Raw genomic sequence first — 14,703 nt, forward strand, 5'->3', positions numbered from 1 at the left:
AGAGGGCCCTTGGTAGCCAAACTGGCTTAAAAGGTAGAGCATGAGGTTGCCAAATCCTAGACCCTGTCTTTCCTGGGATGTCTATCTCATGCCCGGAGCTGACAACTCATTTAAATGAGAAATGTCTGCCAAGGAAAGTGGAACTGTCCTGGAATGAAAAGAAGACCCATGCTAAAACTTTTATTGATTTCAAAAATGATAGGGCTTCCAGGCCAAAGTGTAGAAAAAGGAATAACAGCTCTTTACTAGGAAATTTACAAACCAGAACAGAACAAACAACACAAACCCAGAACTTTCCCTCCCCCTCAGCGCTGTTGGTTTTTCTGGCAGTCATAACCGCGGCCAGCAGGGGGCGCTGCAGGGAGCACTCCCGCCCAGCAGGGGGCCCCCGGTCCAGCTCCATCCCCTCAGGGGCCATGGCGGCCTCGGATGGGACGGAGGAGGGGAAATCGCTCCTTTTGCAAACTCATGGGCACCAATCGGTCCTGGCACCACCACCGGCAGCGGGCAGAAGCCGCCAAGGCAGCAGGTTGGATCCCAGTGCCCACTGGCAGCGTAGCAGTGTCCTGGGGCCAGGCATACACCCTGCACAACACCCACAACCCCTCTCCATGATCCGGAATGGAAGGAAGGCAGCGCCTGACCCCAGGCAGGTCTCAGGTTCACAGCAGCACCTTTGGTGTCTTTACACCACAATTCCTGCAAACCCTCAGCCTTTCAGTCAGGTGAGGATGGCAGGGATGGAGAAGCTTTGGGACCACCTGGTATCCAGACAGGGTCACTCCCCACAGTCCCACCATGGCTGTGGGTGAGACCCTGTTCGATATTTCCACACTGTTCCCTCATGTCTAGCAGCCATGGTCATAACCCAAAGATTCTTCTCAGGCTGTCACAAAGGGCTGCAGGTTTGAGACAGGAAGGATGATAGACCTGATCAGGTTTTTGAACAGATTGTTTTTGTATTTGAAGGGTATTTGGGGGTCTCTCAGAACCTTGGGCAAAGGGAGAAAATGATAAATTGCTGCATTTCTGGACTGGTTCTCCCGCAGCTGCCCCTGCAGGGGTTTTTCCAGCCAGCCCTGCTCTGAAAACCATCAGAGGCCCTCGTAGAACTGATGCATGGGCTCCCTTTGCGTTTTGTGTTTCTTGCAGGGTTGAGCAAACCACAGACAGTCCTTTTTCCCCCCACAGAATTTTCACCTCTGCAGCAGCTCCACAGATTCAGAGCCCCTTGGAATCTGTCTGGGGTGATGCCCTGACTGCCGGCACCTTGTGGAGGCTGTGCTGGGCCACGAGTCTCCCAAAAATCTGAGGCACCCAGGGAAGGACCCTGAGACCCATGGGTCCACCCAGCAACAGCCCATCCCTGGGACTTCCATTCCCTTGGAAATCAAATCATGGGTGTCCCATTCCTATATGTTCCACATTGCATGGGACCTCTATCCCAATATTTACATTCCCCAGGATCTCCATGGCCCAGTATCCCATTCCCAAAGAACCCTCTCCTATTCATTTCATCCCCTGAAATCCTCCTTTTCCCAGGACCTTGATTCTCCAAGGACCCCAGTTCCTACCGGACCCCACATTCCCTCAGCATCCCAATTGCATGACCCCAAATCCCTGGAGCACACATTCCGCTGGGACTCCCATCTCTGAGACCTCCCAGCCCTGGGGACCCCCATTCCCATGGCACCCCCTGTCCCTGGTGATTCCCCCTCTTCAGGATCCCCATTCCCAGGGCCCCAATCCCTAGGACCCCCCATTCCCCTGGACACCCAGTCCTGGCTCCCAAAACTCTCTGAACTCCCCACTCCTGAGAACCCCATGTCCCACTCTGTTCCACCCAGCCTTGTCCCCATCCTGTCCCCACCCTGCCCACAGCCCAGGCCCAGCTTGTGGCCACCCTGCCCCCACCAGGTGCCACCTACGCATGGGGATGAGACCTGACCTCGCTTCCTTCCCCTTTGGCCAAAGAGCCACTACCCAGGGGACAGCCGACCCCGGCAGCAGTGACAGCCAGTGCACATGACTGGGGACACCAGGATGGCTGGGAAGGTGGCGCTACTCCTGTGAGGTGAGTGCCCCATACATGGGCCTGACACCCTGGGGATGGGGAGGGGACGGGGCACAGGGGGGCTGCCAGGTCCCCTGAGGTCCCCAATGCCGGCAGTGCCACTCCTTGTAAGCCACAGCAGACCTTGATGGGACTCTGACTGATGTAGGATTTTGGGAATGGGGATGTGGGAGACAGGAATGTGGGGACTGGCACCTTTGGGCTAAGGCAGCTCTGGGCATAGGGACAAGGAAACTGGGATGTGGGGACAGAAGGAGACAAGAACGGTGAAGTTGTGGCCATGGGATGTGATCATGGTGATGGGATCATGAGCTGGTGGGGGTGACCTGGGCCAGCATGGGCTGTGTCTGTGGTCTCCTTATTCCCAGGGTGTCCACAGTGCCCCCATGTTCTGCCTCAGCCCAGGGTGGCTTCAGTGTCTCTGTTCCCAAAGTGTCTGTGCCACATGGACGCGGTGCATGGGTGGCTGTGACACAGACATGTCTCTCTGCTTCAATAAATAACTTTTGGGGACCACCATCACACGCTTTCCCAGTGGGAGCTGCTGTCCCCATGGGGACAGTTTGGGGAAGCCATCATGCCCTGTGCCCCAGGTGGCTCTGGCTCCCCACAGTTCCACCCCCTCTGAGCCCTGTCCCTTCTCCCTTCCAGCCCAGGCCCTTGGCTAGCTGGTGAGTTCTCAAGGGATGCCATGGCCCCACCTTGCTGTCCCCAGCTCCACGCTGGCCCTGGCAGGCTGGTGTCCCCTGTCACCTGCAGGTGCCCAGACCACCCAGCTCCTGGTGGAGCCCCCCTGGATGCCGGCGGTGCTGTGGGACTGGGTGACACTGACCTGGCCAGGGCTCAGGGACAGCTGGGGACACTACCTTGGACAAGGACAAGCAATGCCTATAGCAGGAGGAACGCAACCACTTCACTGTCAACATGGAAGGCACCCACATGTGTGACAGACCAGGCACTGGGCTCAGCCCCCTCATGACAGTCTCAAACGGTGAGGGGTTTTAGGTGTCCCCCACCTGGCATTCACGGGGACCCCAAGGGCTCTGGGTGGTCTCTGCTCCATGGGTAATCTCCTGTGTGACCAAAGCCCATCCCCTGCTCTGTGGACATCCCAGAGCATCCCAGTGTGGAGAACCCCATGTTGGAATTGGGTACCTGATGAAGTGAAGGGAGACAACCCATCCATCCTCTGATCAGCATCGAACTCCGATTTATTGATCCACCAGGCACATTTTATAACAGTGTTAATTAAGCTCATACATATTGCAAAACCCAAGCTCATCATAGGTTACAGATTAAACATTAATCCCTCCTTTTGTTTTCAATACTTGTGGCTTGTTATTGAAACCAAGATTTGTGTTCTCATCCTGATATGAATGGTTCTCAAGGCCTCCATGTTTGTCACTTTTGTTTTCCGTAACAACCAAGGACAGAATGTTTACCTGTTATGAAAAAACAGCCTGAGAACTCTGCTGTTTATAGAAATGTGCCTGAGAAACAGGCTTGAGACTTAGCTGCTTACAGCTGCCTTTTACTTTTCCATCAGCTGTATATTTTCATGGCCTTTTTTCCTTCAAGCCATGTCTGAGCAAAATTCTCCAACAGGTACCCCTGTTAGAGTTCAAAAACACATAATCACGGAGCAAGTATATGCGGTGCTTTTTATTAAGAGCTCTGGGAATCGGGGTATATTCAACCCAAATCTGACTCCGACCATACATCCGAAATGATCATGTTTTATACTCTATCGTTACATAACTTTCATGTTAAATATTAAACTTATATTGTCCTATTGTATACATAAATTTAGCCCCTCTCTGAATTTCCAACATAGTTTCTCACTATTCTCCTTATGGTTATATAATAATTACATTTAATTACTAAACAATCATCACATCTAGCAATTATATAGTTTATCATACTGCTTACGCAGGTGCAGTTGATCTGGGAAAGCACAAAGCCTAACATTTTAGATTCTATCTTTAACTCTTTCCAGGGTTCCACTATCATTCTCCCCCCTTTGAAAGCATTTTCACTTCACTATAGGTGTAAATGTTTTCACTTGATACAGTCCTTTATTCCTCAGTTCGTACTTGGTTCTTCAAATCCAGGGTTGATTTAACATTGTCGTGGATGCTGTTACGAACTGGAGAACCAGAAGATGGTGGGCGTGGATCTCGTGTCAGTGCCTTTATTATCCTCTGGTTCCAGGATGTTTCCTTCTGTATCTCTCCCTTTAAGATGCTGTAAACTAACCAAATTGCTAAGAATACAATTAGTAAGATTATCACATTCTCAATGATAGATTTAATCCATGAACTCACATTCCACCCTAATCCTTTCAAGATTTTTCCTAACCAGCTTGTAGCCAAATCCTTTTGCTCTTCTTGTGCTTCATGATCTATTTGTTTCAACTGATTGATGTCATATTCTACATCTGCAGTTACATTTGGGATATGAACACAGCAATGATCAACTTGTCCCTTTAAAAATCCACATACTCCATGCTCTTTCTGGAGTAACATATCTAGGGTCAATCGATTTTGTAAAGTCATTTTTGTGGTGGCTTGTAATTGTATATTTAATTCTTTAAATCCTTCCCGGGTGACTCTTGCCAGTCTACCTACATGACCTGTAAGTTTGTACAGCATCTCTCTGCTCTTATAGTTTGCTATAGGACCAAGCAATGACTCTAGGGCCCATCCAAATTTCACTCCACTAGAGGGTTCTTGCCAAGTGTCATCTGGATTTTCTTTGTCTAGAACTTCTCGTCTTGCTCTTATCTGCAGAAGTTCATGTTTTCCATTAAATGGGGACTTTTTCCAAATTGGACATAAGGTTGGCAAGCCTAAAGTAATCTCCTTTACTTTCCCGTCTACAGGCAGATATGTTGTCCAGGTACCATCACTTGCTGCCCATACAAATTGTCCTGGACCTCGGATTGTAATCCTGGTACACCCTATAATTACTTTATAGTTCACTCTGCCTTGTTTATGTTTGATCCCTCTGCAAGCACAACCAATTTGTAGGGCTATTGCCAGGGGTGGCATCTATTTTATCTCTTCGTCATCTGAAGTGCAGTCGTAAGTTTTATTACATGCCCACCAACTTACTTTGTCTGCCCTCATTCTGCTACTAGTGTCAGTGTTCGTTATTGCCGGATCTGTTTCATTCTCGGGGCCTTCCCACTTAATACACCAAGGGGTGTTTGCCATATATTGGAATCTTTGAAGAATACTCACAGACCACGCACTGTCCCAAGGTTCTATCTGATCTTTCTTATCCTTGGCCTCACATTCCCATACCAGAGTTGTTTCTGTAACTTGCCTCGATTTGGGTACCAGTTTACATGTAATTGTTTTGTTCTTTTGTATTTCAGGTAGTTTTGATGTTATGATTCCCCAATTTACTGGGTCTCCTGCTGCCTTTGGTATTGGCAGACAGGCAGTTATTCGGCTGGTGTTTTGCATTTTGGCAAAATCTTTGACTAATCCAATAATTACATTCTCAGCCCGAACTGCATTAGAAACCTTTATCACCTGTGTTTCCGTTTGTACCTCTCTCTTCAGTCTAGAATGAAGAGTGGTTAGTTGATCATTTTGCATTCCACATCCCAAAGATATTAATAACCATAACCTTAGCACAATTACTGATACCATTCTGAAAGCAATTAAACACATCTTATCTGCAGCCTTTGTTCATTCCAGAGTTTATACAGTCTGTGATCCAGGATGGACTTTCTTCACTCGAGTATAGTGGATCCAGGGTTCCACGCCGGCTACTTTGACTGCTGTAAAGGTGGTCAGTAGTACCTGATGGGGTCCACTCCACTTTTCTTTCAGCGGTTCCTCGTTCCAGTTCTTGATGTACACCTCGTCTCCTGGATGTATGTTATGGACTGGGTTCTCGAGAGTCACTGGTCCATTCCACACGAGGATACTCCGGAGCCGAGCTAAAGTTTTCCCAAGAGACAGAACATAATTATACACTTCCTGCTGTCCTGTGACATGTACATTAGGGTTAGGCTCAGGAGATTCATATGGTTTCCCATACAATATCTCATAAGGACTGACTGACATCCCACTCCTAGGCTTTATCCGAATCCTCAACAGTGCTATTGGCAAAGCCTGGGGCCACTGCAATTTGGCTGCTTGGCATATTTTACTGATTTGCCTTTTTAGTGTCTGATTCATCCTCTCTACCTGTCCACTTGACTGGGGTCTCCACGGTGTGTGTCAGTCCCAATTTATCCCCAGCCATCTACTTACCTCTCTTACTACTGTAGCTATGAAATGGGGTCACCTATCTGATGATACCCCTAGGGGCACCCCAAACCTGGGAATAATCTCCTGTAGTAACCACTTAACTGTTTCCTTTGCTTGGTTCGTGCGACAGGGAAGGGCTTCCGGCCACCCAGAGAATGTGTCAACACTCACTAACAGGTATTTGTATCTTCGAGTTCTTGGTAGTTCTACAAAATCTACCTGCCAATAGTCTCCTGGCTCTATTCCTATCCAAATTCTTCCTAGCTGTGCCTGTCGCCTGGCCACTGGGTTGTTTTTCAAGCAGATATCACATTTCGACATTACTGATTTTGCCATTGTTAACATCTGTACTGAAATTAAACTCTGCTTTAGCAATTTTACTAATGCCTCTGCTCCCTAGTGACATTCGTTATGTTTAATTTGTAGAACCTCTCTCATTATCAAGGGGGGTACCACTATTTGTCCTTGTGCAGTTACATACCATCCCTCTGAATTCTTTTGTGCATTTAGCAAACGTGCCAGTCTCTCATCTTCTACTGAATATTTTGGATTTGGAGACAAATTGAATTGGGATACATTAAGCTTCAAAGGTATCAATGCCATTGTTGTTTGTACCTCTCGAGCAACCTGTCGGGCTGCCCAGTCTGCCTTTCGATTTCCCTCACAGATTTTGGAGTTTCCTGATTGGTGTGCTTTGCAGTGTATGATTGCTACTTGTTCAGGTTTTTGTACTGCCTTTATCAATTGCAGGACTGCATCCTGATGTTTAATGGGCGTACCCCGAGAAGATAACAGTCCTCTTTCTTTCCACAGTGCTCCGTGTACATGCACCACTCCAAAAGCATATTTTGAGTCAGTCCAGATATTTACCTTTTTCCCTTCACTTAATTCTAGTGCCCTGGTTTAAGCAACCAGTTCTGCCTTCTGGGCAGATGTATTTGGTGGTAATGCCTTTGCCTCCACTACTGCATTGACTGTTGTTACCGCATATCCAGCGTATCTGGTTCCGTTTTCCACGGAAAACGGAACAGCTGTAAAGAGCTCCCACTCCGGCTGCTCTAGTGGGACGTCTTTCAGGTCTTCTCTTGCTGAATAGGTGTACTCTATTACTTCTACACAGTTGTGTTCTAATGGGCCTTCTTCAGCTGTGGTACCTAGGAACAAAGCTGGATTCAAAAGGTTAGTTGTTTTTAATGTGACATCATCCTGCTCAGTCAGGACTACCTGGAATTTCATCATCCTGCTGGGAGATAGCCAATGGCCTCCCTTTTGTTCTAAGACAGTGGTTACCATGTGTGGTACATAGACATCTATGTGCCTTCCCATAGTAAGTTTCCTGGCTTCTTGTATCAGGATCACAGTAGCTGCGACTGCCCGCAGACATGGGGGCCACCCGGCACTTATGTTGTCAAGTTGTTTGGAAAAGTAGCCCACCGGCCTTTTCCAGCTTCCCAGACATTGTGTCAGGACTCCTAGTGCTAGGTGCAGCCTTTCATGTACAAACAGCTGAAAATCTTTAGACAGATCAGGTAACCCTAATGCTGGAGCAGTTGTCAGTGCTTCCTTTAATTTTAGGAAGGCTTCTTTCTGTGGTTTGCCCCAGGTGAATGGCTGTGTCTTCTGAGCTTCATAGAGGGGTTTTGCAATCAGTCCATAGTGCATGATCCACAAGCGACACCATCCTGCCATCCTAAGGAAGACTCGCAGCTCATGTAAATTCTGGGGCTCTGGAATAGCACAAATAGCTTGGATACGATTAGTACCTAGTTTTCGTTGCCCTTGTGAAATTTCACATCCCAGGTAAATCACAGTCTGTTGTGCGATTTGTGCCTTTCCTCTGGATACTTTATAGCCTCCCATTCCCAGTGAATTTAAAATCTCAATGGTTACCTTTATACAGGTTGCTCTTTCTTCTGTAGCTATTAGTATATCATCAACATACTGCAACAATAAGTATTGGTCTCTTGGTACTTGCCCATTTTCAGTCCAAATCTCCAGTTCCTTTGCCAGTTGGTTTCCGAATAGGGTGGGCGAGTTCTTGTAGCCTTGTGGCAATCGTGTCCAGGTGAGCTGGGTCTTTCTTCCGTTCCCTGGCTTTTCCCACTCAAAGGCAAACAGTTTCCTACTTTCTTTGTCAAGGGGGATGCAGAAAAAGGCATCTTTTAAATCAATTACGGTAAACCATTTCTATATCTCCTTTACGGATGTTAGCAATGTATAAGGATTTGTTACTACTGGATAAATGTCCTTTGTTATTTTATTTATTGCTCTCAAATCCTGCACTAATCTATATTCACCATTTGGCTTCTTTACTGGAAATATTGGTGTATTAAATTCTGATTCACATTCTTCTAAAATTTGGTATTTCAAGAATTTCTCAATAATCTTTACTATTCCTTGCCGTGCTTCTGGTTTTATGGGATATTGTTTGACTTGTACAGCCCTTGCCCCTTCTTTTAACTCTACATGCACTGGTTGTGCCAATTTAGACTTCCCTGGTATATCTGTCTCCCATACAGAGGGAATCACTGCATCTTCTACCTCCCTAGGGATAGAGGGGACAGGTTTTTCTTTGATCATTAATATCTGTCCCGTCTTTGATTCAGGTATTTTCATTATAAGCTCTCCATTTTCAAAGGTTATTACCGCATCAAGTTTTGCTAGCAAATCTCTCCCTAAAAGTGGAATTGGACACTCAGGTACATATAAAAATTCTTGTGTTGTAATCTTGTTTCCAAAACACAAATCTAGGGGTTGCAGGAAAGGCCGTTTTTCCTCTTTCCCTGTAGCACCAACTATTGTCGTTTCCTTGTCCCCAATTTGTCCTTGCAAATCATTCAATACAGAAAAACTAGCTCCCGTATCTATTAGAAATCTGACCTCTTTATGCCCTAACTGTATATTTACAACAGGTTCCTTAACTTGTTCTACCGGTTCTACGTCTAGTCATCTGGTATACTCCCCCAGGACCATCTCCTTGGCAGCCTGCTGGAACTGATTGCCCTGGTCAAACTGGCTATTCAGACTTGGGCAATTTCGCTTCCAATGCCCCTCCTGCTTACAATACGCACACTGATTCAGGCTTAACCCCTGGGTAACTGGTCTCCTACCCCGACCATTCCTGTTACGCCCCCTGAAATTTGGGTTCCCTCTCCCCTGTATTACTGCCAAAAGATTCTGCTGCTGCCTTTTACTAGCTTCTTATTCCCGATTGTTATATACCTTCCAGGCGACCTCGAGTAACTTATCCAAATTCCTTAATTCTTCCCCTTCTAATTTTTGCAATTTTCTACGAATGTCATCCTGTGATTGGCCCAGGAATATGAGAGCAAGCTGAACCTTTGCTTGCTCTGTATCCATTTGGAGGTATATTTCCTTGCTACCTCCTTAAGCCTCTCCAAAAATGCAGTGGGAGATTCCTTCTTTTCCTGTCGAACCTCATATAGTTTGGACCAATTTATAGTTTTGGGCACAGCATTCTGAACTCCTATTTGGATCCACTCTTGATATTTCCGTAACCTCCTCATATCGCACAATAAATTAGGGTCCCAATTTGGATTCTCAATTGGGAAATTCACATCTAAATTTCCTGCTACCAGCCCATTTCTAATATCTTCTCTTGCCCTCTCTTTGGCTGCCTTAAGTACCATTTATTTTTCAGTAGAATCCATCAGAGTATCTAATATCACTTGTATATCATCCCAGTCAGGATTTTGCGTTTTCATAACCATTTTTACTACACGTGCCACTTTATCAGGATTTTCTCTATAAGTTCCGGCTGACTGTTTCCAAATTACTAAGTCTGGCGGGGAAAAAGGCACTTTTACAAATACTGGCCCTTCCACTCCGACACCTTGTCGCAAGGGGGCAATCACAGTCTGTTTTTGTTTCCTTATGCCATCTCTACGCACAACTGGAGCAAGCTTTGCCCGACTCCGGGTTCTATGAGCTATTGGGGTCACTGATTCATTACCATTGCTATCTTTTTCACTCGCATACCTCTTTCCCCTTTCTATCACAGTTAGGTTTTGCTCATCTTCCAAGGAAGAGGGATCGAGTGATGATGGGAGAGGAGGATAAAGAGGGAAAGGTGTACTAGATGAAACAGGTTCAGGGGTAGGTGGGTGAGGAGCAGGTAGTATGATAGGGACAGATGAAACAGGTGGGATAGGGTTAGGTCCTCTTGTTCCTATTGGAGCTATTTGTAAATCAATATCTGTATAATTTTCTCTACTCAAGCTTTCTCTTAACGCCAAGTGTTCTAAACAACGTTCCTCACAAACCCCACACTTTGCAGATGTTTTAACCATTAATAATCCACATTCATTCTGCCATTCTGGCTTTCCCCGTAAGTAGAAAAACAGATCAACATATGGGACTTCATCCAATTTTCCTTCTTGTTTACAAAATGACATTAACTGCGAAATAGTGTTATATTGCAGAGTACCGTATTTTGGCCATTTTTCACCCTTCTCCAAGGCATATTCTGGCCACCATGAATTACAATAATCAATCAACTTAGTTTTACGTAATCCTTCCCCAAAGTTACCTTGTTTCCAATGTGCTAATAAGCACCCCAAAGAAGAATTTTGCGGGATAGGGGTGTTACTGCCCAAAATCCCATTAAGTTTCTCCATTTCAAAAATACCACAAATGCCGAACCTGCAACGCTTTCGCGATTGTCTTACGGAACGGCGCCTAGGCTTACACCAACAGGAATTCCTTTAGCCCAACTAAGCGTAGCTTTCGCTGCGTCTTATTGGCAGGCACCCAAACCAAAGTAAAAAGCACCTTACCTTTCTCCCAGGGACATTTGTGAGCGGCGGAAGCAGTCGCGGCCGATGGGCTCCCTGAGAATCCCTCGGTGCCGGCTGGAGCATGATCGAGTCGCGAACTCGCTCAGCAGCACTCACAAGGGTGCCTTCTGGGTTTGCCAAAATGTTAGCGATCAAAAACACATAATCACGGAGCGAATATATGCAGTGCTTTTTATTAAGAGCTCTGGGAATCGGAGTATATTCAACCCAAATCTGACTCCGACCATACATCCGAAATGATCATGTTTTATACTCTATCGTTACATAACTTTCATGTTAAATATTAAACTTATATTGTCCTATTGTATACATAAATTTAGCCCCTCTCTGAATTTCCAACATAGTTTCTCACTATTCTCCTTATGGTTATATAATAATTACATTTAATTACTAAACAATCATCACATCTAGCAATTATATAATTTATCATACTGCTTACGCAGGTGCAGTTGATCTGGGAAAGCACAAAGCCTAACATTTTAGATTCTATCTTTAACTTTTTCCAGGGTTCCACTATCACCCCTTGTGCCCTGGGTGTGACCCAATGGGGGGACTCTTATGAAAACAGGATCCCTGGTGTGACGAGACCCCTGTGTCCCGCAGCCCGGTTGGTGCTGCAGGTGTTGGCATGGGCACTGCTGCAGGGAGACACAGTTACACTGCGCTGCCGGCACTGGCGGGACATGCCACTCACAGAAGTGCGGTTCTACCATGGGGACAAGGAGGTGGGGAGGTCCTGCTATGGGGCCAAGCTGTGTCTGTCGATTCTGCAGCTGAACCACAGTGGCCACTACACCTGCAGGGGCTGGGTGGACACCGAAATGTCAATGTGGGCACAGTCGGTGCCAGTGACAGTGACAGTGCATGGTGAGCACCCCCACGGCTGCAACTCCAATATCTTGACACTCCCAAAGTCACTTCCCAGAAGACTCAGAATCACAGCCCTCACCTCCCCTCTCCTTCCCTGAGCTCTTCTCTGTGCTGGTCATGGAGGGTCCCCCCGAGCCCACCATGGGGTCCCCCCTGACTCTCAGCTGCCTCAGCACCCCCAGCCCCCTGCGGCCCCGAGGCCCCTCCTGCATGTGTTCTACCAGGACGGGCAGGTGGAGGGGGGACGGCAGGGGTCCCTGCAGCTGCTGGTGCCCACCGTGGGGGTCTCCCACCCGGGGAATTACAGCTGCCAGGTGCGCTCGAAGGGTGGGGCCGTGCGGAAGAGCAGCGCTCGGCTGCATATCACGGTGTGCAGTGAGTGTGTGGATGGGCACAGGGAGCCCCCACAGCCTCCTTGGGCCCCCAGCACTGCATGGGGACTCCCAGTGCTCCCTGACACCTGCCCTCTGGCCCCAACCTTTCCCAGATCTGTCCCTGCCGCCCCCATCCTTTCTCGGGTCTTTCCCCAGATCCCCCAGCCCTACGTGGGTACCCCCATCCTTCCCTGACACCTCTTCCATGTCCTGCCCTCCCTGCCCCAGGTCCCTCACCAGGTGCCCCATTCCTCACCCATGTCTTCCTATCCCTCACTGGGTCCCTTCACTCCTTCTTGCTTCCCCCCACCCCTCTCTGAGGTCCCCGCACGTTCCCAAGGTCCCTCCATCCTCTCCCTGTGTCCCCATACCCTCCCTGGTGTTGCCCCACTCCCTCTCCAGGTGTCTCCCCTCCTGAACGCCCCATTCCCCTGTTTCCAAGCCTCCCCATCTGTGTGCCCCTCTCCCACATTGGGGTCCTGCTGCCCCTCCCTGACTGCCCCGGGTCCCTCACTGTCCTCTGCTGTCCCCCCGTCCCAGAAGGGTCCCGCCCTCGGGGGTGTTCCTGTCAGCACAGCCCCCCAGGATGACAGGTGGCATTTGGGGACAGCCTGGTGCTGGGCTGCACAGTGGGGACAGGTCCCCTGTCCTTCTCCTGGCACCGGGAGGGCTCAGCGGCACAGCTGGGCACTGGCCCCCGCCTGGAGCTGCACCACAATGGGGACAATGACAGCGGCCGGTACTGGTGCCAGGTCAGCGACGGGGACGACGTGGCCGAGAGTGACTCCGTGAATGTCACCGTCCTGGGTGAGCGGGACCCTCGGACTGGGGGTGACCCTACCCACGGCTCCCCCATCCGACCTCGCCCAGTGCCAGCCTTGTCTGTGACCCCACAGTGCCCGTGGACAATGCCACCATCAGCCTCAGTCCCCTGTCACACCACGTGCATGCAGGTGACAACGTGATCCTGCACTGCTTGGTGAAGGTGGGCTCAGCCCCTGTCACCTTCACCTGGCTGCACAATGGGCAGGAGGTGGCCCAGGGTCCCCTCTTGGAGCTCAGGGACATTGATGTGGGACATTCAGGCACCTACCAGTGTGTGGCCACCAACCAGCTGGGACAGGACGGGCACTGCGTGTTCCGGGCACTCAGCCCTGAGCTGGCCCTGGAGGTAACACCTGGCTCATCCTGGGTCACAGGTGGGGGGCCACAGGGGATCACCGGGGTGTTACTGATCCCCATGGTTCAGGGTCACCTCAGTGTGTCCCACTCTATTCCCAGCAGTGGCGGTGAATGTCGGCAGGACCCTCCTGTTCCTGCTCCTGCTCCTGGCTGTCATCGGGGGCTGTCACTGGTGGCACCGCAAGGTTGGTGAAAATGGGGGGGGATAGGGGGTCCTGGAGTGAGGGGGAGACCCCAGAGTGGAGACAGAGTTCGGCACCCAGGGCCCCTGAGCTGAGGGAAACTGAGCCTGCAGTCACCTCGGCTGGAGGTCTTGGGCATGTGGGGGGAATTTGGAGGGTGTTGGTTGTGCTCCAGGGTCATCGCTGGGTGGGCTTTGAGGAACATTGGGTTGGCACTGGGAGTGCCTGGAGAGTTTGGCGAGCTCCTGGAGGGCTGTGCAGGGATGTTGGAGGACCTTTTTGGGTCCTGGGGGAGTTTGGAGATGCCCCTCCCTGCCAGGCTTGGGGTTCCAGGGACAAAGAGGGTTTGGGGCACCAGGGGATTAGGGTCCTGCGGTGGTGCAGAATTTCTGGGGTCCTCAGGGGTGTTTAGAGTGTCCAGGAAGAATCATGGGTTCATTGGGAATTGGGGTTGAAATGGGGAATTGGGGTCCCGTGGGTGATTGGAGCTGCTGAGATCCCAGGAAGGTTCAGGGGTCCCAGTGTCCCCTCGGTCACCCCCTCCCGTTTTCCTTGTGTCCACCAGGAAGCTCCAGGACAGGTGAGTGGGGGGCTCAGGCTGGGACTCCCCTTTCCCCCTCCCCAGACACCACCAGCACCCCCCTTATCCCCACAGGACCCCTCAGGAGGAGGGGGCTGTGCTCAAAAACCACATCGTGGGCACCGAGTGAGCAAGGACTGAGTATAGGGGGGCAGGGACACATTTGTTTTGTGGAGAAAAGAAAAAGTACTCCACAACTTTTTGAAAGTGTTAAAGCTGGTATGTTTCTTACAGTGCTGGACGCATGCAGAGATTGCTCTCCTCAAAAAAGGCATGTGGCATGTGTACCTCTGAGAACTTCAGGTCTCTTTTTATCTCTCTCTCAAATACATATGCATACAGTTTCACAATAGGTTCAT

This window comes from Melozone crissalis, unplaced genomic scaffold, assembly GCF_028551555.1.
Source record: "Melozone crissalis strain CALT ecotype California unplaced genomic scaffold, PUWL_Pcris_2 ptg000114l_1, whole genome shotgun sequence".
In the NCBI taxonomy this organism is placed as follows: Eukaryota; Metazoa; Chordata; class Aves; order Passeriformes; family Passerellidae; genus Melozone; species Melozone crissalis.